Source organism: Vipera berus (genome assembly GCF_964194415.1).
Source record: "Vipera berus genome assembly, chromosome: 5".
Lineage (NCBI taxonomy): Eukaryota > Metazoa > Chordata > Lepidosauria > Squamata > Viperidae > Vipera > Vipera berus.
Genome location: NC_138207.1, coordinates 72,711,112 through 72,736,669, shown reverse-complemented (window position 1 = coordinate 72,736,669; position 25,558 = coordinate 72,711,112). Strand labels below are relative to the sequence as shown.

At 38.0% G+C, this 25,558-nt stretch overlaps 1 protein-coding gene across 7 annotated transcripts in view; it reads left to right on the top strand.

Moving 5' to 3' along the window:
- CPEB3 (cytoplasmic polyadenylation element binding protein 3) overlaps nt 1–25,558 on the top strand; it is a 97,837-nt gene that overhangs the window by 16,113 nt on the left and 56,166 nt on the right. The window lies entirely within an intron of this gene.

Sequence of the window (25,558 nt, the reverse complement as noted above, 5' to 3'; positions counted from 1 at the left end):
TACAACCCACCTTGCCTACCCTACAAGGTTCCATCCAAAAAAGGTCCTGGAACTCCGTTCTGAGCGTTCTATGACAAAAAAAGCCCTGCTTACGACAGAGTTGCTGGTCCCAATTATGTTTGGTAAATGAGGGTCACCTGTATGGAAATTTGGTTTTAAGAATGACAAGGACTTAACGTAGCATCCAGTTTTTGTATTGGTTGATTGATTCATTGATTATGTGCCATCAATTTGGTGTCAGCTCTTAGCAACTACATACATTTTCTCCATGATAATCTATATTTAACCTAGTCTTTCAGGTCTACCCATGGTGTAACCATTGTGCTGCTGGTCTTCCTCTTCTTTCCTTTAACTGCATGAGGGCCTTCTACAGCACATACGTAATGTGTGAAAAAGATGCTAATTAAAATGATACTCATCTTCTTTCAATCCAGTTTTCCTTCAAATATATTTAGCATGTCGGCTGACTAAATAACGGATGAGACACCTTTGCTAACTTGATGTCAGTCTATTTTGTCTGTTCTGTCAGTCCTGTGGTTCCTTAACCTGTGTTAGGTTTTGCATGAGGGCAGGTAGTTGTTGTGGGATTCCCATTTGACATGACTGGTACAATGAATGGTCTTTTTATAATCAGTAAAGCACATAGTGACTATTTCAGGTTGGGTTTTGTTTTTTGTATTGCTTTTTTTTTGCTTCCTCAGTTATCCAGTGAAAATGATGTCTCATTTTCCTCAGCTTTTTCTAAAGCCAGCTTGAAAAGGTGGCATTTTCTTGGCTATATTAGCTCTAATCCAGACATGTCAAACACAAGGCCCAGGGGCCGGATCCGGCCCGCGAAGTGGTTTCATGTGGCCGGCAAAGCCATCCTGGAAACAGTGAGGGAACGGCCCCCACTGCCTTGGCCCTGGCCCAGAGACCCTCCTTCTGCCAGAGACCCTCAGATCTGTCCCACTCCTGCCCAGGCCTCCATAGGCACCCTTGATGCGAACGACGTAGAGCTGGCCATGCCCACCCAGTAGGCCACGCCCACCCTGGCCATACCCACCCGGCCCCCTGAGGGCAACCGCAATGCTGATGCGGCCCTCAATGAAATTGGGTTTGTTTATTTATTTATTTATTTTATTTATTCGGTTTATATACCGCCCTATTCCCAAAGGACTCAGGGCGGTTTCCAAGGCAAAATTTAAAAACAATCCAATATAAAATTAAAATAAATTAAATTAAGTCTAGCCACAAAAATTAAATCACAATTTAAAAACATTAAACCCCTCAGTCCAGACCAGATAGCTCAAAGAGCCAGGTTTTTAGGTCCCGGAGAAATGAACGAAGGTCGGGGGCAGTCCGGAGTTCCGTTGGCAGTTGATTCCGTTGGCAGTTGATTCCATAGGGCAGGCGCGCCCTGTGGATCGCCCGTTGGCAATCCTTGACCGGCGGTACCCTGAGGAGGCCCTCCCTGTGGGAGTGCACAGGACAATGGGAAATTGACGCTGGCAGCAGGTGCTCCCTTAGATAATCCGGGCCCATGCCATTTAGGGCTTTATAGGTCATCACCAGCACCTTGAATCTCACCCGGAGGGCAACTGCAAGCCAATGCAGCTCGCGGAGAAGAGGTGTTACATGGGAGTATCGGGAGACTCCCATCACAACTCGCGCGGCTGCATTCTGCACCAGCTGAAGCCTCCGAGTGGTCCTCAGGGGCAGCCCCATGTAGAGAGCATTGCAGTAGTCTAGCCGGGAGGTCACAAGCACATGGGTGACTGTGCATAGGGCATCTCGGTCCAGATAGGGCCGTAACTGGCGCACCAGGCGAACCTGGGCAAAAGCCCCCCTGGCCACGGCTCCTATATGATCTTCCAAACTGAGCCGTGAATCCAGGAGGACACCCAAGTTGCGGGCCCTATCAACGGGGGGTAACACCTCACCCCCCATAGTTAACGATGGAAAAGATTGGTTAGTCTGAGATGCCGGTATGCACAGCCACTCAGTCTTGGCAGGATTGAGACGAAGCCTGTTTCTCCCCATCCAAACCCGGACCGCTTCCAGGCAACGGGACATCACGTCGAGGGCATCACTGGGTTGGTTCGGGGTGGAAAGAAAAAGCTGGGTATCATCAGCATACTGATGATACCCCACCCCGAAACCACGAATGAGCTCACCCAGCGGCTTCATATAGATGTTGAACAAGAGGGGAGAGAGGACCGACCCCTGAGGAACTCCACAAACGAGAGGCCTCGGGGCAGACCTCTGCCCTCCCATCAACACCGACTGTGAGCGGCCCAGGAGGTAGGAGGAGAACCACTGTAAAACAGTGCCTCCCACTCCCAGCCCCCTGAGACGCCGCAGTAGGATACCATGGTCGATGGTATCAAAAGCCGCTGAGAGGTCTAATAGGACTAGGACAGAGGAACAACCCCTGTCCCGAGCCCGCCAGAGATCATTCACCAGCGCAACCAATGCCGTCTCCGTGCTGTACCCGGTCCTGAAGCCCGATTGGTATGTGTCCAGATAATCATTTTCCTCTAGGAACAGAGGGAGCTGATGTGCCACCACGCTCTCAAACACCTTCGCAAGAAAGCGAAGGTTGGAGACCGGACGATAGTTGTTCAAAATAGCTGGGTCCAGGGCAGGCTTCTTGAGGAGGGGCCTCACCACCGCCTCCTTCAAGGCGTCAGGGAAGTTACCCTCCCTCAAGGAAGCAGTTATTACTGCCTGGAACCAGCCTCGTGTCTCCTCCCGGGCTGCATATACCAGCCAGGAGGGGCACGGGTCCAATAAACACGTGGCGGAACTCAGTCTCCTCATGATCCTGTCCACCTCATCTGGGGTCACAGGATCGAATTCACTCCAGGTAACATTCTCTAGACCGCTCGATTCCTCCCCGTCAGTCTCTGCCCAGTCAGAATCCAAACCGGCTTGAATCTGAGCGATTTTGTCCGTCAGATGATAGCTAAACTCCTCGGCTCGCCCCTGCAAGGGCTCCTCCTTCACCTCCTGATTAAGAAGGGAGCGAGTCACCCTAAACAGGGCGGCCGGGCGATTATCTGCGGATGCGATGAGGGCAGCGAAGTAATTAGACTTCACTGTCCTCATTGCCGCGAGATAAGACCTTGTAAAGGTTCTTAACCTTTGACACCCCTGCTCTAATCCGTGCTGAATGATCCCTCATTTTGGTTTGCTAGCATGTGAAATTAAGGATATTTTGCATATTCTATTGTTTCCCTTTTCTTTGGTGTATTGGAAAATAGACTTTTCCAATATGTTCTCTACTGTGTTATTCTCTAGATTTGCTGACATAGCTTAGTTAGAATCTTGCCTGATTGTTGTTCTGTTGCTTGCCATATTTCTGTGTGTATTCCATCACTTTCTATAGCCTTTGAACTTCGTAATGACCAGAATATTGTTCTAACTTCATCTTCCAGTACCACAATTTCTTGTAAGTGGGAAATTTATTCTAAGAGATCTTAGATGTTGACATCTCTGCTGTACTGGATTTCAGTTTATTCCTTCCATCTTTATTTGATCTTATAGGGATCCCTGTCTATTTGTATCCCTTAGCGCACCAATTTGAGATTGGATCCTCAGAGAACTTTTGGAAGGTTTTCCTTGTTTTTCCATATCTGTTTTCATCTGTGGTGCCTTTGCAGGTGCTGTGACATTGTTTCTTGTCTTTTTAATAGCTCTCTGAAACTCTTTGCTAAGTTTCTTCCTTAGATTTTTTTACCATTCTTGGTTTCTCTTGGTAATTTCCACACTTTCGACATCCAGTTTGTTTTCTTCTGTTTTATCTTTGGCAGTCTCTTTTCACATTTATCCTTAACTCTGGCTTCATTCCACAGTTCTTATGGTTGTGTACCAATGGGGTTCAGGACTTCAAAGCTATTTCTGATATTTTCCTCCAAAATAGCGGGTATATGCACAAGTTCATATGGTGAAAGTTGATTGGCTTTCTTCTTCTGTAGCTTAATTTAGAATTTGCATATGAGCGATTTGTGATCTTTCATACAATTAAGATTTGGCCATGTCGATGTAATAATTGAGCCCCCCCCCTTTAGCAATCTTCTACTTTACTTCTTCTTTTACTTCTTTGGTTATCAAGGTAGATACAAAATTCTGTTTTTTACGCTTCTGGTAGGCTCAATTATTGTTATTTTATGCTGTTGTAGTGTGTCTTTGATGTTGTCTCTCCATCTTCTGAGTCTTTGTGTTCTTTGGCCTTCATTTTTTATATCTGCCTTGTATGATATAGAGTCCTAAAACATTCTCTCCAGGTGAACAAACCACTTAGTCTTTATATGTAATTTAAAATTGGTTCTATTCCAATTCTTTCTCTTATGATCTCATTTTTGATTTTATCCCTTTTGGTCACTTTATCCCTTCTGGTCACAAACATGTCATTTTCATGGTGACTAACTCTTGCATATTTTTTATTGCAAGTGTCCATGTTTGGCAATGGTAACATAGAATGGGAATGAATATGCTTTGTATGAGATTCTTCTTTGTGCTGACCAATACTGCCTTGTGTTGTAGGAGTGGAGCTAGCTGTCAATACTTGATCAGCCTTATTGCATCGTATGTTAATTTCTTGGTCCATTTTCCCGTCTTCAGTGAGTATCATTCTTAGAAGTTTGAACTCTGAAACTTGTTTTATGTTCATCTCTCTACAGTATTACTATGTTTAAAGTCTTTTTCCCTACCAATTATCTTTGCTTCTTCTCTTTTGATACTCGTTTATTTTGCATTCTTGGTTCATGGATAGAGGATGTTGTTGCAGTTCCTTAGCTGTTTGTGCTATCAATGCCTGATTGTCTGCAAAGTTCTCTTACGCTGATGACTTGGCATTAGCATATAGCCACAAAGACATCGAAGTTACAGAAGGTGTACTTACAGCCGACCTTAAAACTCTGAGCACATACTTCCACCGATGGAGGTTAATCTCAAGCGTAAGTAAGACAGTCACATCATGTTTCCACCTTAATAATAAACTGGCAAAAAGAGAACTCAATGTATACCTAAGTAACAAATTGCTCCCATGTGAGGCAACTCCAAAATATCTGGGGGTCACCTTAGACAGGACCCTGTCTTTTAAAAACATATTCAGAATATGGCTGCCAAGGTTAACAGCAGAAACAACATTCTGCAAAAACTATGCGGAACAACTTGGGAAGCTTCAGCTCCAACTGTTCGATGCGCAGCCCTTGGGCTTTGCTACTCTGTAGCGGAATACTGCGCGCCTGTATGGATAAACAGCTCACATACAAGACTTGTTGATGTTCAACTCAACCATACGATGAGATTAATTACTGGGTGCATAAAATCTACACCTATTCACTGGCTACCAGTTCTTAGCCACATACTTCCCCCGCACTTACGACAACAAGAAGCTCTCATTCGGGAGTATAGTAAGATCCTGCTAAACTTCTCTCTACCCATTCATGCCTATACCTCTGATCTCTTAAGATGTCGATTAAAGTCAAGAAATCCACCACTCCTCACAGCGCTTAAGCTGCTGGCCGAACATCAGAGCACTATACAAAAGTGGATGGAAGCATGGAGTAGCTATACTTCCCAAGATATTTCTGAGCATATTAATCCTAATAGTATACCTCCAGGATTTAATCTACCCCGACACATATGGGTGACATACAATAGAATTAGAACGACTTCTGGGGTGTGTGCCGATTCTCTGTATAAATTGGGAAAGACACCTTCAGCACAATGTGATTGCGGGGCTCCCCGACAGACTATCCAACATATAGTGAGGGAATGCACTAATAGAAGATATCCAGGAGATTTTAAGGACTTCCTCTGCGTAACAATGGCAGCTACTGACTGGATCTCCAGACTCGACATTAAACTCTGAAATGTTATTTCTGTTTTTCTCTTAGGTTTTATAATTGCTTCTTTTTTAAAAAAAATTGTTTTAACTGTTCTAACTTGTAAATATGAAGTGCTTTTAATTCTGCGTGTGACCAGCCATACGCTAAATAAATAAATGTCTGCAAAGAGTAATTTGTTTAATATTAGTTCCATTCCTGGGCTTGGCTGCTTTGCTTATTCCGTCAATGCAGGTGATAAATAATGGTGATAGTACCCATTTTACTCCAGATGTTACTGCAAAGGATTCCGATGTTCCTTGGTTTGTCCTAACTATACTTTTGTAATTGTTGTATAAGCTTTTACATAATCCAATAAGATGTTCACTTACTCCATGTTGAACCATTGTTTGCCACAGTATTTTTCTATCTACTCTGTCAAATGCTTTTTTTTGTCTACAAAAGCTACAGGGAGATTCTTATTTACTCCATTTTTTCTATTAATTATTTAAGTATAAAAATTGCATCTATACAGCTTCTATTTCTTCTAAATTCCATCTGTTCTTCTAGCTGTGGTTCTACAACTGATTTTAATCTTATTTCTGTTACTTGGCATACATTTTTCTTACATAGCTCAAGAGTGAGATGCCTTGATATTGTGTGCATTTTCATTTGTTTTTCCACAGTGGAATTATTGCTGTGTGTTGCCAATCAGTGGGTGCTGTTAGATGTGTCGGTGCAGCATTAAAGATTCTGTGTAGCCATCTGATGCTGCTTTCCCCTGCTGCTTGAATTATTTCTGTTGGCAGCCCATCTATTTGTGGTGCTTTGGCTTAGGTGACTTTTTTTACAACTCTTGCTATTTCTTCAATCATTATTTCTGGTTCTGATGCTGTTGTTTTGTAGTCTTGTGCAGTTGCTTCATGACACTCTCCTGGAGGGTTGAAGAGTACTTTTGTATAATGTTTGTATAACTCTTTTTCAGCGTTATCGCTTTTTTAACTTCTTTACACCACCATTGGTCTCATTCTGAGACCATTTTTTTCAACTCTTCTTTTTCCTCATAGTTCTTCTGCAAAGACAAGCAGAGTAGTTTAGCAATAATGTAGTCAATTTAATTTCTGTGTACTCTCTCTCCTCATTTTAGTTGTTTCAAGACAGTGTTAGCAATGAAGAAATCATTCGATTGCCAGAAATTGATAAAATGGTTTCTTGCTTTATTTCAATTTCCTAAGCCAAATAATCCAGCTACATTTTTCTCATTAAAGCTTCCAACTTCGGAATTCCAGTCTCCGGTTGCGAGAAGTTCATCTTGCTGGTGTGTTCTGTAAATTTGAAATTTAAATTGACTATAAAATTAATCAACTTCCTCTTCTATCTCGGAGCATAAATTTGGATGATTGTCATATTAGAGTTGTCTATGAAGTCTGATATTATTCAGTCATTGTAGTCAAGTATTTTTGCTATACACTCCCTAAAAGTAAAAGCAACATTGTCCCACCTTTATTATTTTTACAAATAACTCAAGGCAGTGAACATATCCAACACACCTTCCACCTCCTACCTTCCCCACAACAACAACCCTCATGAGGTGGGTTGGGCCAAGGGAGAGTGACAGGCTAGCTGGCTTTCATGGCTGAGGCATAACTTGAACTCACAGTTTCCAGCGTTTTAGCCTAGTTCTATAATCAGTAGATCAAATTTCCTTCTTTGCTTTTCATGTCCTGAATAGTAAACAATGTGACTTTCAGATTAAAAGTGTCCAATTCCAGTCCATCTCAATTTGCTTATGCCCAAAATGTGCAGTAGTTTCATTTCATTTTTCATTGTGTTGAGCTTTCCTGTGTTCATGTTTCTTGACATTGCATAATCCTGCTGCAACTCTTTCTTTGCACCTTCAGATTTTCTTTTCCCGTATGGCAACATCAGCAGTGAAACTCTAAAAGGCTTTAACTTAGCCACATCATAAACACAATTCGTAGTCACAAAAATTCTTCGCTCTGTCTCAGTTGAGCATGTTGAGCGCCATCACATGAGGCACCCCTAATCTAGCATATATTTCATTGTTTCCATCTCTGGAAAATACAGGAGTGGTTTAACGTTGCCTTCTGCTGCACACCTTTGCTGTTGTCACTAAAATAATCATCCACATCTAGCATCTGCTTTCATTAGGTGTAATATAGAAGCCTGTTTGTTTCAGCTGGGATAACCTTTATATGTGGAGTGACCTGCTTGGGTTCTATACTCTTATCATATATTTATGATGTTCTTTGTTCATTCCTCCCAGGAATACCATGACAATGCAGCACAGCAGGATTTGGTGAAGGGGATGGGTTGTATTGCTGCGCAATAGCAATTTCTACTAAACTGGATTATTCTCAGATCAACCAATTTCACACAATTGCTTGGGGTTTTTATTGTTTTAAAAAAACTTTATTTTGCTTAGAAAACAAACTACAGATACAGGGTGAGGGATATATGACAAACGTGTTCCCAACTTAAAACAAAGGTAACTTTTCTAGTACTGTGTATCCCAACATTTCCTTTCATTTTTTTCCATAACAACAATCTTTCATAATTTTTATACCAGTGATCTAATGATGGAAGCTCTGTATTTTTCAAGTATTATGTAGTAGCCAAACGTGCAGCAACTATCATGCACTGAACAGTTATTTTTTCAGTTCTATGAATTATCTCACTAAATAATGGTAGTAAATGTTTTTTGGGACCATAACTAAATTTTCTGATATCTAGGTTGTTAATCTCTCTAATTAATTCTGCCCAGCATCTTTGTAGAACTTCACAGGACCACCATGCATGCATATAGATGCTTTTTTGACTGTATTTCCAACATTTATTTGGGCCTTCCTTAGTAATTTCAGCAACTTTGGGGGGGGTATAATACCACCTATGAATAACTAAGTTTTCTTGATCTTTGCTAATGCAGGTAGTAATGTAGAGTTCTTCTAGAGTATAGGACATTGTGCATCAGAGATAATTAATTCTTAAATCTGATTTCCATATTTCATGGGGATGCTGATCCCACTCCAAATATTTCCAATAGGATTTTATATATTTTGGATATTAGACCTTAGAGGACTCTGAAAATGCTAATAAAAGATTTTCAGAATCTATTTATGGTTGCAGTGCTATTTTCTTACAGATTTTATTTTTAACCAAAAAAACCCCACTTCATTTCATTAATTACCAGCCAATTAAGATTCATATATGTCAATTTCTTCATACACATTTGCTTTTTTGAAGGAAAAGGAGAATGCTGTGTGCTATACTTTCAATTGTCTGAAATAGAATAAAATAAAAATATAATAATGTTTCTGCTTTTGCACATTGGTACAAATAGTATTTTAGCAGCTAGTTGGTTGACCTGCTACTCAAGAAACTATCATGGGACAATAACATACTTAGCAATTTGTATGCATTATCTAACTCCTCTTTGGGGGCAAGGTGGTGAGAAACTGGTTACATAATAGCTTCAGAGCGCCTTGGATAACATGGATTACTTAGATCCCTTTCAGTCAGAATTCAGACGTCATATGGGATAGAAATGGCATTGATTGCTTTTTGAAAGATCTTAGGCATAGGCAGTGTTGGAAGAAAAGTCTTCATCATGGTTCACTCCAAGTTCACTCCAAGTTGGGGATAAACAACATGGCAACTGCTAAGCTTGTAAGCCGCCCTGAGTCTTCGGAGAAGGGCGGGATATAAATGTAATAAAAATAAAAAAAATAAAAATAAAACTGCTTTAGAAAGAAGGTTGCAGTTTATTGAAGAGGAGAACCAGACAGGAAGATGGCTCTGGAAGAAAAGTAAAAGGGCTGAGCACATGTCGAGAGTGGGTTTTTATACCCTCTGGAGCCTTTAGTTTGAAGTTGTTTCCTGTTCCTGTTTTGAGGCTTTGAATTTCCTGTGTCATGTATTTTGACATGAATCCCTTTGGCATCTGTGGGTTAATCCTATTATGTCCTGTTTTAGAGTTTGGTTGGGGTATGTAGATTTTAGGTGTCTTTTTCTTCTTAAACGTCTAGCTTCAAGTTTCCTGAATGGTCTGCATCTGCATTTCTATAGAGCTGGTTTCTGCTTGGGGGAGGCAGACTTGGGGCTATTAAGAAAAACTGAGCATGCTTTTCTGCCTCTTTAAGATAATTTGAAGAAATATATTTTTCTGACCTTTTAATATTTACTGTTTTGGTGTGTTTCAATGCCATTAACCATGAATCCTGAATCAGCTCAGAGTATTGAGGGTGGGTGACATGGAGTTGTGTTGGTTTACCTCCTTTTTTGAGGGTTGATTCCAGTCAGTGGTGATTGGAGAGGAGAGGTCCCATCCTTGGCCTCTACTACGTGAGTTGTCTCAGGATTCACTGCTCTCTCCTCTTCTGTTTAATAAGGCTGCTGGGTGAGCTCATTGTCTGCCTCTGACAAATTAAATAATGTTGTGTACCTCTTATCCTGGTGCCTGGAAGCTGTGAGCGTCTGGATGAGTCTGATCTGGATGTATTGTGCTCTGCTTGGGGCTGCCCTTGGTATTTCGAAGCTTTAACTGATTCAGAATGTAATGGCGCAGGCAGTTACATGTGCTCCCAGAGGAGCAGATATTTTACCTCTGCTCTACAAGCTGCATTGCTGCCAGTTTACTACAGGTTTCAATTCAAGATGCTGTCTTTAACCTTTAAAGGTTGCATGGGACCAGGTTGCATAGGACCTTCATTGCATGGGACCAGATTATCTGAGGGACTGACTCTCCCAACTATATTAGCTCATCCCATTATATCTGACAGAGAAGACATATTATAGGTATCATTTGCCAAGGACCTGCAGCCATGGCGGGATTATTGCAGGCTGACTCTGCCCACTGCCAGGATTTTGATCCTGACGGGCTCAAGGTTGACTTAGTTTTTCATCCTTCTGAGGTCAGTAAAATAAGGATCCGGACTGTTGGGAGCAATATGCTGACTCTAAACTGCTTACAGAGTGCTGTAAAGCACTATGGAGCGGTATATAAGTCTAAGTGCTATTGCTATTTGTTGGGGTCCAGGACATATGGCTTCTTTGCTGTTGTGCCCATCTTATGGAACTCTGTGCCCCATGAAGACAGATTGGCTCCATCCCTTTTTTAATTATGGAAGTCCCTCAACGCTCCCTGGTTGTGATGTAATGCCTGGGGGTTTCAGGGAATCATAGGCATTTTTAGATGGCTCCATTGTGGTTTATATTTACTCTCTCCAGGTGCTTCGCATATTTTAAATTTCTCAGTGTTTTTAGAATTTTTATAATAAGAATGTTTAATATTGTTATAAAGATTGTTTTTATGTATGGCATTTATTGTTTCTATTGATCTATAGTTCTATACAGTCCGAAGTCACTTTTTGTCAGATATGCAGCCAATAAATATGAGAAATAAAATAAATAAAATATTATTCTGAAAAACAATAAGTAAATAAATGAATAATTAATACGGTATAAATGAACCTTAAGAACTATGATTTTCATTGTACAATTGTACAATCTTTATTGTAATATTTCAGTGACTATTGTCAAACTATTTCCTTATTTTGAAAAAAGGGGTAAAATGCTTGCTGAATTATTTTTCATAAAACTTAGATTCCAACAAAAGATTAGTTCCATTTAATTTGCCAGAAATCATTTACTGAGAATAGAACAGTGTGCTAAAAAAGTTGAGTTCACCATTATATTCTAATTCAAAGTACAAAACCAACAAAAAGTTCACAATTATAAGAGATCACAACCGTTGGATGTATGAACTTTAAATTGCATTAGTAAGATTGTCATGTCCTTTCCTCTTGGCAATGAGAAGCATTCTAATAACACAGTACAGGATTGCAATCAAATAGCTTTATATCCAAATGTTCCATGGCTGATTGTTTTTCCTTGGTGAAAAATAGAAATAAATATGCATCTTCTCTCCTTTCTAAGTAGCTATTGATTCTAAAGCCCCAATAAGCCAAATCAAAAGAATAAAATGTCACATTATATAATCTTTATACAGTATTTAATATTAAAATACTATAAACTGAGCCCAGAGTACATGTCATTATACCATGTTGCATTGAAAACTTAAATTCTTGTGTAGGTAGTCTCAAATTGCAACTATAATTGGAATTGAAACTTCTGTTACTAAATGATGAATTTGTTAAGTGATATACGCCCAAATGTGTGACTGTTTTTGCTGTGGTTGTTAAGTGAATCTAGTTTTCCCCAATGATTTTTCTTGTTGAAAGTCTCTTGGGAAGATCTCAAATAGTGATCACATGATCCCAGGATACTGCAACTGTCATAAATATATGCCAGTTGCCAACTGTCCAAATTGTGATCACATGACTGCAGGGATACTATGATAGTTGTAAGTGGGAGGACTGATCGTAAGTCACTTTGAATAGTCATTAAACTAATGGTCGTTATTCAAGGACTATCTGTAATCCAAGAAATATATTTAGTGAGGTATCTATGGGTAATTATGTCTGTGATAGTCTCCAGGCTTGTACTCCATTGACTAATTCTTTGTTTAAAAGAAACAAAACAGTGTAAATTGTGTAAAGCCTAATAGAAGCCCACCTTTATTTTTTAAAAAAATGCTTTTTGGACTAAGAAAATAAAATAGAAAAAATAAAAATGACAGCTATAGTATATAGCAGACATGTCAAACTCGCAACATCATGGGACAGTTTTGCCATTGCCGGCAATAGGGTGGGCGTGGCTTCCATGTGACGGCCGGCAGTTTGACACCCCTGGTTTATACAGTTTAGTGTTTTAAATGTGTTCCATCAGCTAGGAAAAAAAACAAGAACAAATTCCAAGGTGGTGTCCTTGGAATTAGATGGGATGCTAAAGCATCCTTATCCGTTTACATTCTAGTGCCTGGATGCTTTGTGATTGCCAACATCCAGTGACTGTTATTTTGTGAATGAGTATCTTGACATGCTCTCATAATTCCAGAAGTGTCCATTAGGGTTAGGGCTAACTATTTAGTATATCCTTTTTCTGTTCAATGCTAAATCATGAATCTAAATATTTATGCTGCTATGTAAAAATTATGTTGTAATTTTGAAGTCAAGTAATACTTAGCCCACCTTTCATTTAGAAGGTGTATAGTTCCGTCCTGTTTGTCCCACAACAATCCTGCAAAGTTAGAATTAATTTTAAACACATTTTGCAGGAATAATGTGAATTGTGGCAAACAGAAGTTAAGCCACAAGTATGAATTGAGAAACAAGAAACAGCGATTGTCACCTGAATGGAGTGTTTTGAAACAAATATATTATTGTGGTCATTAATCTGCATAGAGGAAATTAATAGGTGAATATGTAAAGCTAAATAGTCTAAGAGAATAATCAGACAAAATACATATTTTTTTGCTAAAATATTAAAAACAGAATGCTAAGAAAAAAAATTAAAATTAACAATCGGTAGTGTAAACTTTAAAATGGTATAACAACATTTAAGAAAATATCAAACCAGGTAGTCATTTCTTAATGACTGCCTTTTTAAGCAACTTTTCAAAGTTATTGCAGCACTGAGAAAACTAACTTTATTACAGTCTTTCATTTATGACCATTGCAGCATTTCATGGTCATGTAATTGCCTTTTGTGTGCTTCACAGCTGATTTCCGACAGTTGGCACTAAAAACACAAATTGTTGTTGCATGATGTCTCACAACCTATATTGACTCACTTACCAAACACAGTGGAAGTGAGGTTGTAAGTCTCTCTGGACGATGTGATATATTCCTTAACAATGGCTTCACTTAGCGACATAGTTTCTGATCCCAGTTTTTGTCATTAAGTGAGGACTATCTGTAAATAAAGCAATAAAATCATCCAAAAGGATTTAGGGATTATAAACTGTGCTTATAGTTCTCTGCCAAACCTGAGAAGAATATAGTAACTGAGATGGCATGTACGCATCAAGACAAACATGTTCAAGATGTTAATAAATAATGGTAGTGTTTTAAACAAGTCTTATAATACTTACATACCTATTTACATGTATTTACTAAATTAATTATTTACTATATTTAATAAATTGTCTATTAAATAAATTATTAAATTATTACTCATGTATTGTTTATTAAAGTAACTATTAACTCTCCATTAAACTTTTAAGTAATTCTTTAACTAAAATACTATTAAATAAATGTTACAAATGTATAGAAAAATGCATAGAAGTGTGAGCAAACATAAAAGTTTAGTTATGCAATCAGGTGGAGACATTAAGAAAAAAGCAAAAGTTTGATTTCTACTTTTTTTTTAGTGTCGGGGTTAGGTATATTTGCCACCTTGAGTCATTTATAAAACTAATAAAAAGGGGAAAATAATTATCCTTAATTCTGTTACCTTTAAAAAACTTTATTGCTCTTTCTTATATTCTCTGATTATTAATCAACATTGCATTTCCTGTAATACTGAAAATAACCCAAGTGCTGCTGATGACAAAAATGGCACATTATTCTTAGTTTTTACTACCATTCTTTGTCATATGAAAATATCTAGTACTGGAATTATGAGAGATGTAGACAGTACACATAGTCCTTGACATGTGACCACAATTGGGCCCAAAGTTTCTGTGCTTAAGTGAGACATTTATTGTGAGTTTTGTCCTACTTTATGACCTTTCTTTCCACAATTGTTAGGTGAATCATTGCAGTTGCTAGTATGGTTGTTAAGTGAATCTGGCTTTCCCACTGACTGCTTGTTCAGATGGTCACAAAAGATTATCACTGCAACCATCATAAATATGAGTGTCTGAATTTGGATCATGTGATCATGAGGATGCTGCAATGGTCTTAAGTGGGGGAAAATGGTCATAAATTACTTTTTTCACTGCCGTTGTAACTTCAAATGGTCATTAAATGAATTGTTTAAGTCGAGTATTACCTGCACTGTTTACATGTTTGTTGTGACCATAAGCCAGTAGTCAGACCCAAAATAAAATCAAATATCTGAAAAATATAAGTCTCTCTCTCTCTCTCTGTCTGTGTGTGTATGTGTGTGTCTGTGTTTGTGTGTACAGTCTTTGACTTATGATCACAACTGTTGCTGAGTGAGACAGTCGTTAAATGAATTTTGCCCCATTTTATGAACTTTTTTGCCAAGTGAATGAATCACTGCAGTTCTTAAGTTAATATGGTTCTTAAGTGAATCTGGCTTCCCCTTAACTTTGCTTATCGGAGGGTTGCAAAATGTGATCACATGACCCTGGGATTTACGTCAGTTGCCAAGCATCTGAATTTTGATCACGTGACCATGGGGATGTTGCAGCAGTGATAAGTGTGAAAAATGTTCATAAATCAACTTGTATCAGTGCTTTTTGTAACTGAATGAATGCTAAATGAACACTTGTAACCAAGGACTACCTGTATTATGTATGTATCCATACATATAGCTAGAAGAAAACAAATGATACAACTTTGCAGTTACAAAGAGACGGTGCTTTTAGAAGCATAACGCTGGGCAGATGTGGGACAATATATTCACATAATGGTTGGATAGGAGAAGTGACACAAAGTAATTATGCTAGGGAATTACTTCAGGTTAGAATGGATAAATGTCATCTGTAATTTCCTGTAAAGAGAGCTGTCTCCCAAAAATACTTATCTGGCAAAATTTCTGATCTGTAATGGAGGCAGTATAGAAGGCTGATACATAACCCATTTGGAAGGACACCACAAGCTGAGCTGCAAGGTTAGGAACCTGGCGTAGACTGATTTAAAAATCAATGACCCAGTAATGTAATGTTTCATCAAACTTTTTCAGAACCTTTCTGGAATCTTCAGTTAATGTGTCCATACTTCTGCAAATAATTTTGTACATGTATTTTCTAGATAGTTTCAGTCAGAATTCTTATGGTCTTAGGAAAATGTTCTCCTGTTCTTCATTTCTCCAGTTTCTCAGTTATTTGATAGTTGTTTGACATATTCTTTTATCCAGGCGGATTGGTATAGAAGCTGCAATCTTTCCCTTACAATTTTTAATTTTCACCCCACTGTTTCTTCTAAAATCCGATAATGCTTACAGTCCTCTCTCTGGCCATCAAAATAATCATTTAACCATATCTGAAAAAAAGGCAAACATATGCTTATTCTATTCTTCTGTCATGTTTCAATTACAGATACTTGGTCTTCTCTCTCTTGGCATATGAATCAAGCAGTGAGTTGAATTTAATTAGGAATAACTATCTTTGAAATGGTTCTCATGAGCAGACGTGATTGTTCTGTGAAATATATTTATTGTAAAAATGAAGGAAAGTGATGATAATTTGAACAGCTTGAAAAATATTCCATATTTTATTTCCTTCAAAGAAAAAAATTGAGAAAATTGATTTAAACTTCATTTCAACTTGTCACACCCAATAAACAGATATTACAAAGAAGTTCTATGTATGTCACAGGCAATGTGTGAAAAGCTGGCATTGAATACGAAATCTATAGAATGTGTGACATTTTAGGCAAAGTATGAAATGTCTATGTTATTTTAGTATGCTATATTCTTTCCCTAGGCATTGTATATAATACCTACATTGTGCAGAATGACAAGAACTATTTAGGCAGAGTATGAAAAAAAGTCATGAAAAGGATTATTGAATCTTTTTCAATCCTTTATTGAAAAGCTGTATAAAAAGCTGAAATGTAAAATAAAGTGCAGGACTTTTTTACCAGAAAAAAGCAAGAGAAAATGACCAGTATTTAACCTACTTGTTGCAACAAAGAAGGCTAGAATGGCATTTTAGTTGGGAGTATTTTATACTTTACTGGTTTGCTTTTAGGTAGAATGCCTGTGAAATGTGTGAAATATTAAGCGTTTTATACTTTATTATCCCACTTTGGCATTCTATAGATTTCCTAGGCATTCTATAAAATGCCTAATTTCACACATTGATGGTAACGGATACAATGCAAGTGTACTTTGTATATTTTTCTAAAAAAAGCTTAAGTTATTCACTTGTCATGTTTTTTTAAAAAAAATCTTTTTAAAAACACTGATACTTCAGTGAGAGAGGGACAGGCCATGTAAGTGGGGAGTGTGGGGAGAGCCAAACCACTGTTGAAAGATGAAGATGACTATGCACAATTCTCTGTACCAAAATTATTATTGCAAGGACATTTGAAAAGTGGAAAGTATCATTAAATGAATCTGTAAATATCAACAGAAATTTTAAGAAGGCCATGTGTTGGTGAATGCATCATGGGTAGAATAAGTGAGCCGTACACACTATAAAACCTAAGAGAAAGGCAGTCCTGAGCTTCCTTTTGAATTGTCCTTAGGTTATAGCATGAGATGCACATCTAATGGAAAAGATGAGAAATCATTATCTTGGTTGCTATCAGATTCAAAATATGAATGAAAATGGTCTAGAAATAATATAGATATTTAATTGCAAAAGGGAAAAACTAAAAGGTAGTTTAAATAAAAGAATGTTGAATGAGAGAACCAAGAGGCTAAAATTCAGGATACTTGCCTTTTTTGAAAGCAGTATTGTATAGAAAAACACACACAATAGATTATGAAAAGCAGAATCAGTAATGTAATAAAATATAAAAGGCATTTTTCAAAAGTGGCAATTTGTTTAAATTTGGAGAACAAACATTTTACTGTAATAATATACATGTACTGATTTTTTAAATTGTTATTAACAGTGCTAAAATTAAGGCAAACAAAGCAGAAATGTCAGCAATTCACTATTGGAAATGTAAAATGGTAATTAAGTATTTATGCTGATTGCCACTGAAAAAGATTTAGGGAAGGGACAATGATATATGAAAAAAGTTAAAGTTCAATGTATACTCTGCTAAGTAAATTGAATATAATGGGATTTTATCGATGAGTAGATATGAATTGTGCTACAGGTACAGTAGTAGAACTGGAATTAATGAGGTAGGGCCAGTATATACTAAGTTCTAACATTCAATTCAGAAATTGTTAATTCTACAACAGATTTATGCAGCTTCTCACTCAAATCACTCATTTAATGTGATTATGAGGATACTTTTTAAAGAATGCGATCTAATGGAAAAGTCTTATTCTAGTGATTGTTCTAAAAAAATGAAATACATATATTAAACTTTGACATGATTAATGTCTAAGTTTGTTTAAGAAGAATCAGCAAGTCTTTTGCCATGAAACATTTTGTACCAAACTTTAAATTGAAAGAGTCAGTTCAAGTTCAGTTCTACATTAAGGTATGGGTATAATCAGCATTGTTTTCCCAATGCGCATTTTGTCTCCTTGCACATAAAGCTAAGCTTCTATGGACATTTTCCTACTTCTCTTATCTAAATTAGATAGATAAGAGAATAGTTATAAGGATGCTTAAATTTTCTTGTACCAATTTGCTTTTGCAGATGTAAGCCGCAAAGCCATTGATCCTGACTCCAGAGTTCTGATTCTAAACGAAAAAAGAAAACATTTAAAAAGAATTAGAGGAATTTGATAAAATGTGTTTTTTTATCAAATCAGGCATTGCATAAGTAATAAGAGGGAAATCTATTCCCTATATAAATCTTAATAGTAAAATAATTTTGTCCAAGTCTGATTGGTTCCTTAGCTCCATTATCAAACCTATGTTTGAATAAACACGTAAGTCTAAAATGTTTGCCTTTACATACAGGTAGCTCTTGACTTATGACCTTTTGTTCAATGATCAGAGTTACAGTGGCGTTGAACAAAAGGACTTGCAACTGCAGCACCCCTGTAGTCATGTGACCTAATTCAAGTGCTTGATAGCTGGCTTGCACTTAAGACTGCAGGGGTGATTCAACTCTCCCCCCCCCCCCGTCTGACTCCCTGCCTGACCTTCACTGTCTTCTTGCTCCCACAGCTTATCAAGCATAGCTGGCCTGGCCTTTTGTGAGGTAGCTGCTGGCTGTATGAGGCTTTCTTCTCCAGGTCATGCATGGGAATTTCCTGAAAGGACCTGGGAAATCTGGCTTCATGTGGCCAGCAGTTCCCTCACAAAGGGCCAGATGAGCAAACCTCAGCGGCAGAAGACAGCAAGAAGACAGCAGAGGTCAGCTGCGGTGGCAGAGTGCCTAGAACAGTGTCTTTATATTGTTCTGCTGGAACTTTCTGGGGGCATCTGGGGCTTTCTGGAGTGGCTGCTTTGTGCTGTGCTGCCGGGCTATGATTTCATGCCACGCTATTGGGAATAGAATAGAACAGAACAGAACAGAACAGAACAGAACAGAAAGGAACCTTGGAGGTCTTCTAGTCCATCCCCCCGCTCAGTCACTCAGACAAGTGACTGTCCAGTCTCTTCTTAAAAACCTTCAATAACAGAGCACCCGCGATTTCTGAAAGAAAGCTGTTCCACTGGTTAACTGTCTTCACTGTTAGGAACTTTCTCCTTAATTCCAGGTTGCTTCTCTCTCTGATCAGTTTCCAACCATTGTTTCTTGTCCTGCCCCCTGGTGCTTTGGAGAATAGTTTGACCCCCTGCTTTGCACAGCAGTGTTGGGCCCTCCTGGGGGGGGTAGGACTTCCTGGGGTGGCTACAGTTTTGTGCTGTACTGTGGCTTCAGGGCTTCTTGCCGCCTCAGAGCCATGACACACTGGGAAGCCGCTGAGCTACTATGATTCTGGGGCTGCAAGGCAGGGTGATAAATGGCCAAAAGGACAGAGATGGAGGGAATAGGAGTTGGGAGAGTTGAAGTGGGAGAAAGCTGTCTCTTCCTTTGGGACTAGGAGGGACAATTCTGGAATGGCTTAGATCGGGGTAGGTTCTCAGGTAACAACCAGTGGGATTCAATTAACAATGGCAATGAGGATTGTTGAGATTGCCATTGCTAAGTGTTGTTGTCATGTGATGTCACACAACAGCATCACTTAGCACTTAGTTTTCTGACTCATAAGGATTTCACTGACTAATTTCTTGTAATTTACCATTTGTTATGTCATTATTTCTTTAATTAAATGAATATATAAACTAATTATATCAACATTAAAATTTATACAATATGGATGTTACCACTATTATCTGAAATAGATGCACATGATCTAATAGAAAAGTAAATAAATAAATAAATAATACTAAAACATAAATAAATATAATATTAAATTCTAGATTTCCTTTTATTGTTTCCTACTGGCGATTGCAACAAGTTATTTATAAATATTAAAATTCCCTCCACTATTTTTATATTACATATTTCTCCTATAAAAACCTGATGATTTTACTGTTGGATTCTCCATTGATTCTGCTTGTCAGAAGCTGGCTGTAAAGCTTGCAAATGGTATTCATATAACTGCAAACTGTGACAGTTGTAAACACCTGCTGTTTGCGAAGTGCCTGAATGTCAATCATATGAATAAGGGAACACTACAATAATCATAAATGCAAGGAGTAGTTGCAGAGTCTCCTTTTAGCACCTCATAGCTTTGAACAGTTGCTAAACTAGACATTATACTAGTATGCATCTTCTACCTTTCCTATAATTATACTTCATTGAATAGCAATATATGTTAGTCGTAGACTGTAACAATTGACTGATGTTGTTAGAATGAATATTTCTATCAAACTAGTTCATAGTATTTAAATATTGATGTCCTGCAAATTATCTCTCTCTATATATGTATCTCTATCTATCTCTCTATCACTATCTCTATCTCTATCTCTATCTCTATATCTATCTATCTATCTATCTATCTATCTATCTATCTATCTATCTATCTATCTATCTATCTATCTATCTATCTATCTATCCATCTATCTATCTATCTATCTATCATCTATCATCTATCTATTTATCTATCTCTATGTATGTATTAGCTTTGATTATTAGCAAAATAATTTAGTTTGGTCTGGATTTAGTCTGCAGAATAGCAAGTGTTTGTAAATATTTTAAGTGATTCATGAATGAGAATATGTGAGCAGATTTGTATTTAAATCCTGGTGCTGAACTAAATATAACCATAATTTATATGTGATTGGTAAATGCTCAGTTAATTGTATAAGTCTAGGCACATAGTCAAAGAAGTAAGAATAATGAGTTTTTATTTTTTGTCCAACAAAAAGTCACTTTATGAGAGACTCTGACTTGCAGTGTTCCTGCCAGCTTTTCTATTCACTTTGCTTGTGGAAAGCCTGCAGGGAAGGTTGCAAAAGATTGCTCATTGCAACATCATAATTGCAAGCTAGGCACATGAGTGCCCAGATCATGGTCATTTGACCAGGAGGACGCTCAATGCCTCCAACTTAGAGGACTGGTCATAAATTTCAAGGTTGGTTTTCTTAAAGTCCCTATTCAGAGAGTTTATATGAACATATTCCAACAAAGGAGTCTTTAATTACCTGTGATCTCTAGACTCTGTCAAGATGCCTGATAAATTCAATAAATTAGTATATTTTTTTTAGTCAGTAGACCTTGAAATTACACTGGCTTAATATCTTTCTGTTCAATCAGCTGAGGTACAGTTACCTATTACGGACTCTTAACTTCGTCTCCTGTGTTTTTTCAGCTAGCTGTAAAGCTTGGGCATAGTTGCTAAACTATTGATTTCAAACTTTTTTTGTGGTCTCCAAGTGTCCTTTTTATTGCTGATTTAGGTGCAGTATTTTCTGAGAATTAATAAAAGGGCCAGGTCGTTTGGCCGATGAATAAAACAAAGAAAAAAAGGGAGGAAGTGAATTTAGAGCACTAATTTTCTCCTTTTAGTTTACACATATTCAAGTTCTGTATCAATTTTAACATGTCCATTTTACAGTTAGGGGCATCAGAAGTTGAAAAACCCTCTGTAAAATAATGTGACTACTAGGAGCTTATGTCCTCATTTCCCATTTGGTCATTAAAGCGAATCACTGTAATTGTTAAGGGAAACATCATGTATCCATGACTGTACTGTACTGTACTGTACTTCCTCCTTTCTACTGACTGCTTGTCTGTTGCAAAACACACAAATTGTGATCATGTGACTGGGATGCTGCAATGGTTATAAATGTGAGGATTGGTCGCAAAGCTAATTTTTTACACCATTATAACTTCCAACACTGATAAAGGAGGCAGTCAATAATCAAAGACTACTTTAAAGTGTAATCCCCAGTTACTAATAGATTGCCATCGATAGTAAAAAAAAATGTTTTAAAGAACAGTGTTAAACTACTGTATAAAATCAAATGTCACAATGGTTAGGAAATTTCCTTTGATATATCTATCACCAACTATTAAGCAAAATCTTGAGTTGTACAGGTATTACTCTGTCCTGGAGACAGCTGCAATGAGTTTTGGCTGCTTCAAAATTGTACCTCTTTCTGGGATGAAGCCATGTAGCCTAGGGTGCAGCAGCCTGTTCTCCTACAAGTTCCAGAGTTTCAAGCAGGAAATCTACAGTAACATAAGTGACTGATCAGTGAATGAGGGTGGTGAGGAGGGTATGGGATCTAGTGGGATGGGAAACAGGCCCATGGCCTGTGGGGACCCAGTGGTAGAGGATGGGGGAGATAGGCATGGGCATCCCTGCAGCACCCTGCAGTCCACCATAAGGGCAGGTGGATTGACACACATTCCAATTTTGTTCACATGCTCATGGGAGTGCTGCAGTGGTCATAACTTCAAAACCAGGTAGTAAGTAGTTTTTTGAAGTTACAACAACCAGTTGTAAGCCAAGGACTACCTGTACTGAGAAAAAATGTAATACTCTGAGAACACCGTGAGGCATCCAATTGCTCAGTGTAGAAAAAAGTGATTGTGCAAAGGAGTTGGTATATTCTAAGACAAGCCACATTGAGCAACTTTTCTTACCAGTAAATCCCTAGAGGTGGATTGGTAGCTTCACAGTTTTCTGGAAGGAAATAACAATCAGCATAATTTCTCAGAGGAGAAGTGCACCAAGATCTTCCAGTCTTTGGTGCAGTTGGTTGCTACCTCTATCCTCTTTCCCAAAGGAGGAATAGCTCAGGCACGTTTAAAACTGTTGGTTGATTAAAGGGGATTGTATTAAGCATTAATTCACTTGCAGAGTTTGCAGAATTGGCTATCCATACATTAAATGCTTGACCTGCAGAGACTTTATTCATTTCTCTTTCTTCTTTAACAATGAACTTCATTATTGGCTGTTGTATTTTTATGCAAGGCACCAAAAAGTTAATTGGTAGAAAAATGCTTTATGAATGAGGTCATCATTGTGTTGGATAAAAAACTAGCAAACAGAACGTTTAAAATATATTCATATTTTATCTTCTGTATATTCATGTATAAAGGTAAAGGTAAAGGTTCCCCCGCACATGCGTGCTAGTCGTTTCTGACTCTAGGGGCCGGTGCTCATCTCCGTTTCAAAGCCAAAGAGCCAGCGCTTGTCCGAGGACATCTCTGTGGTTATGTGGCCGGCATGACTAGATGCCAAAGGTGCACGGAACACTGTTACCTTCCCACCGTAGTGGTCCCTATTTTTCTACTTGCATTTTTACGTGCTTTTGAACTGCTAGGTTGGCAGAAGCTGGGACGAGTAACAGGCGCTCACTCTGTTACGTGGCACTTGGGATTCGACCCGCCAAACTGCCGACCTTCTGATCGACAAGCTCAGCATTCTATACTAAAAGGATAAATTAGTTTTAGTATTAGTTTTAGCTTTTTGTGTTGTTATTTTGCTTGTAACAATTACAAAGTATTTTGGACAAAATATTACTGTGTAGCTTGGATTTCAAGAAATGCTCTATATATCATATAATGTCTGGTCTGGGAAACTCACAGGAAGTATTTTTCTGCTACAGTTTTACCAGACAAATTTAAATTTAAATTTCTCTTTCAGAGCATTTATATTGAAGATTTTGTACCTCTCTGAAAGTAGCTTCAACATTCTATTTTAGCAATACATGCATTGTACATCTGGATAAACTTACTTTTGGTACAGCTGAGGCACAAGAGGATTTGGCAGACTTCTGTTTTTAGCCATGCAGCAGTGGAATTCCATAGGTCTCCCATTCACAAAAACTCTTCCTCAACCATAGGTACTCTGGTGGATCTTTAATAAACCTTTACCAGCAAATCTAATCTTAATTTTTCTAATCAGTTTTTAATATGGCTGGGCAATGCTTTGGATCCAACTCTAAATAATGTTTCCAAATGCATGGAAACCTGAGAATAAATATGGTTATTTTAATGAATCACAAATAGTGATTTATTAATATAACCATATTTATTATAACACATTCTACTAGAGAGAAGTTGCTTGAGGATGGGTTCCAGCATGAGTCTGAAAGCTCGGAAGAATTTAAATGCAGGAAAAATGACATTCCCATGGTGAGATAGTTCAGATTTGGTGGGAATGGTTAAACATACAGAAGAAGTATTGGAAATATGATAAAAGATGTAACTCCATGTATATATATTCCTTTCCAACAGTAAACAAGTTCAGGTTATTAGCTAAAAGTTTGGATATTTGTGGAAATAAATTCCTCTTAAATGATAATTATACTCTCTCTCTCTCTCTCTCTGTGTGTGTGTGTGTGTGTAGGTTATGTAAATCAGATGGTTCCTCAAATTATACTTATTTTTTTCAAGCTGATTTTGGTAAATGGAGCCTAGTGTTGCCTTTTCTTGTAGAACAGACATGTCAAATACAAGGCCCGGGGGCCGGATGCGGCCCGCGAAATGGTTTCATGTGGCCCCCGAAGCCATCCTGGAAACAGTGAGGGAACGGCCCCCACTGCCTTGGCCCTGGCCCAGAGACCCTCCTTCTGCCAGAGACCCTCAGATCTGTCCCACTCCTGCCCAGGCCCCCATAGGCACCCTTGATGCAAACGATGTAGAGCTGGCCACGCCCACCCAGTAGGCCATACGCACGCTAGCCATGCCCACCCAGTAGGCCACGCCCACCCTGGCCATACCCACCCGCAATGCTGATGCGGCCGTCAATGAAATTGAGTTTGACACCCCTGTTGTAGAAGATGAGAATACCAAAATTTAACAAAAAGAATGTATTTGGAGCCCAAAAGTTATGAACTTTTTATTTTATTTATTTTTTAAAAAATATAATTATCCCTTCGGTATTAATTCTGTGTGTACTTTGTTCTTGCACTAAAAAATAAAAGGATTTTCAAGATCTGCATACTGCTTATTAGTCTGTTGTGCTTCAGTGCATTTATCTGCTCCCAAGTTGTTTGCACAATTTTACTCTGCACAAGGGTTTTGTATCTAAATAATTGTTTTATTTTGCAAGCTGAAAGTGTGTAGAGCTTTCCTTGGGTGCAAACAGTATTATTTTCAGGATGTATTTCAAATTAAGATGTTGTCATTTCTTGGTTACCTTGAATCTTGGCTTCTGTTTATCAACATACTTCAAAAATTAACTTCTTGTAATCTTCACAAACAGCAGTATGATTAAAATAATTGTCTTATTTTGCAAGCAGAAGGGGCAGAGCCTTTCATTAGATGCAAATGGTACTATATGTAGGTTATATTTTAAATTAAGCTTATTTTATTTCCTTGCCTACTTTGTATCTTGGCTTCTGTTTATTAACATACTTTGAAATATAAAATTCATCTTGGTAAAGTATCTGTCAACTCTAACTCTACTTTTTCTGTACTGTATTTAATTCTTATGACCTTCATAGAAATGTTAAATTATATTTTTAAAAAGTAAGAGGTTTTACTATAAACAGTGATTTGGATGCAGAAAATTGTCAGCAATATTCCATTCACAAATTACCTTGCATCGCACTGTTTCTCTATTTCTAAAGTGTTTTTATGCTTGAAAGAAGCTCTACAATTGTGCTTGAT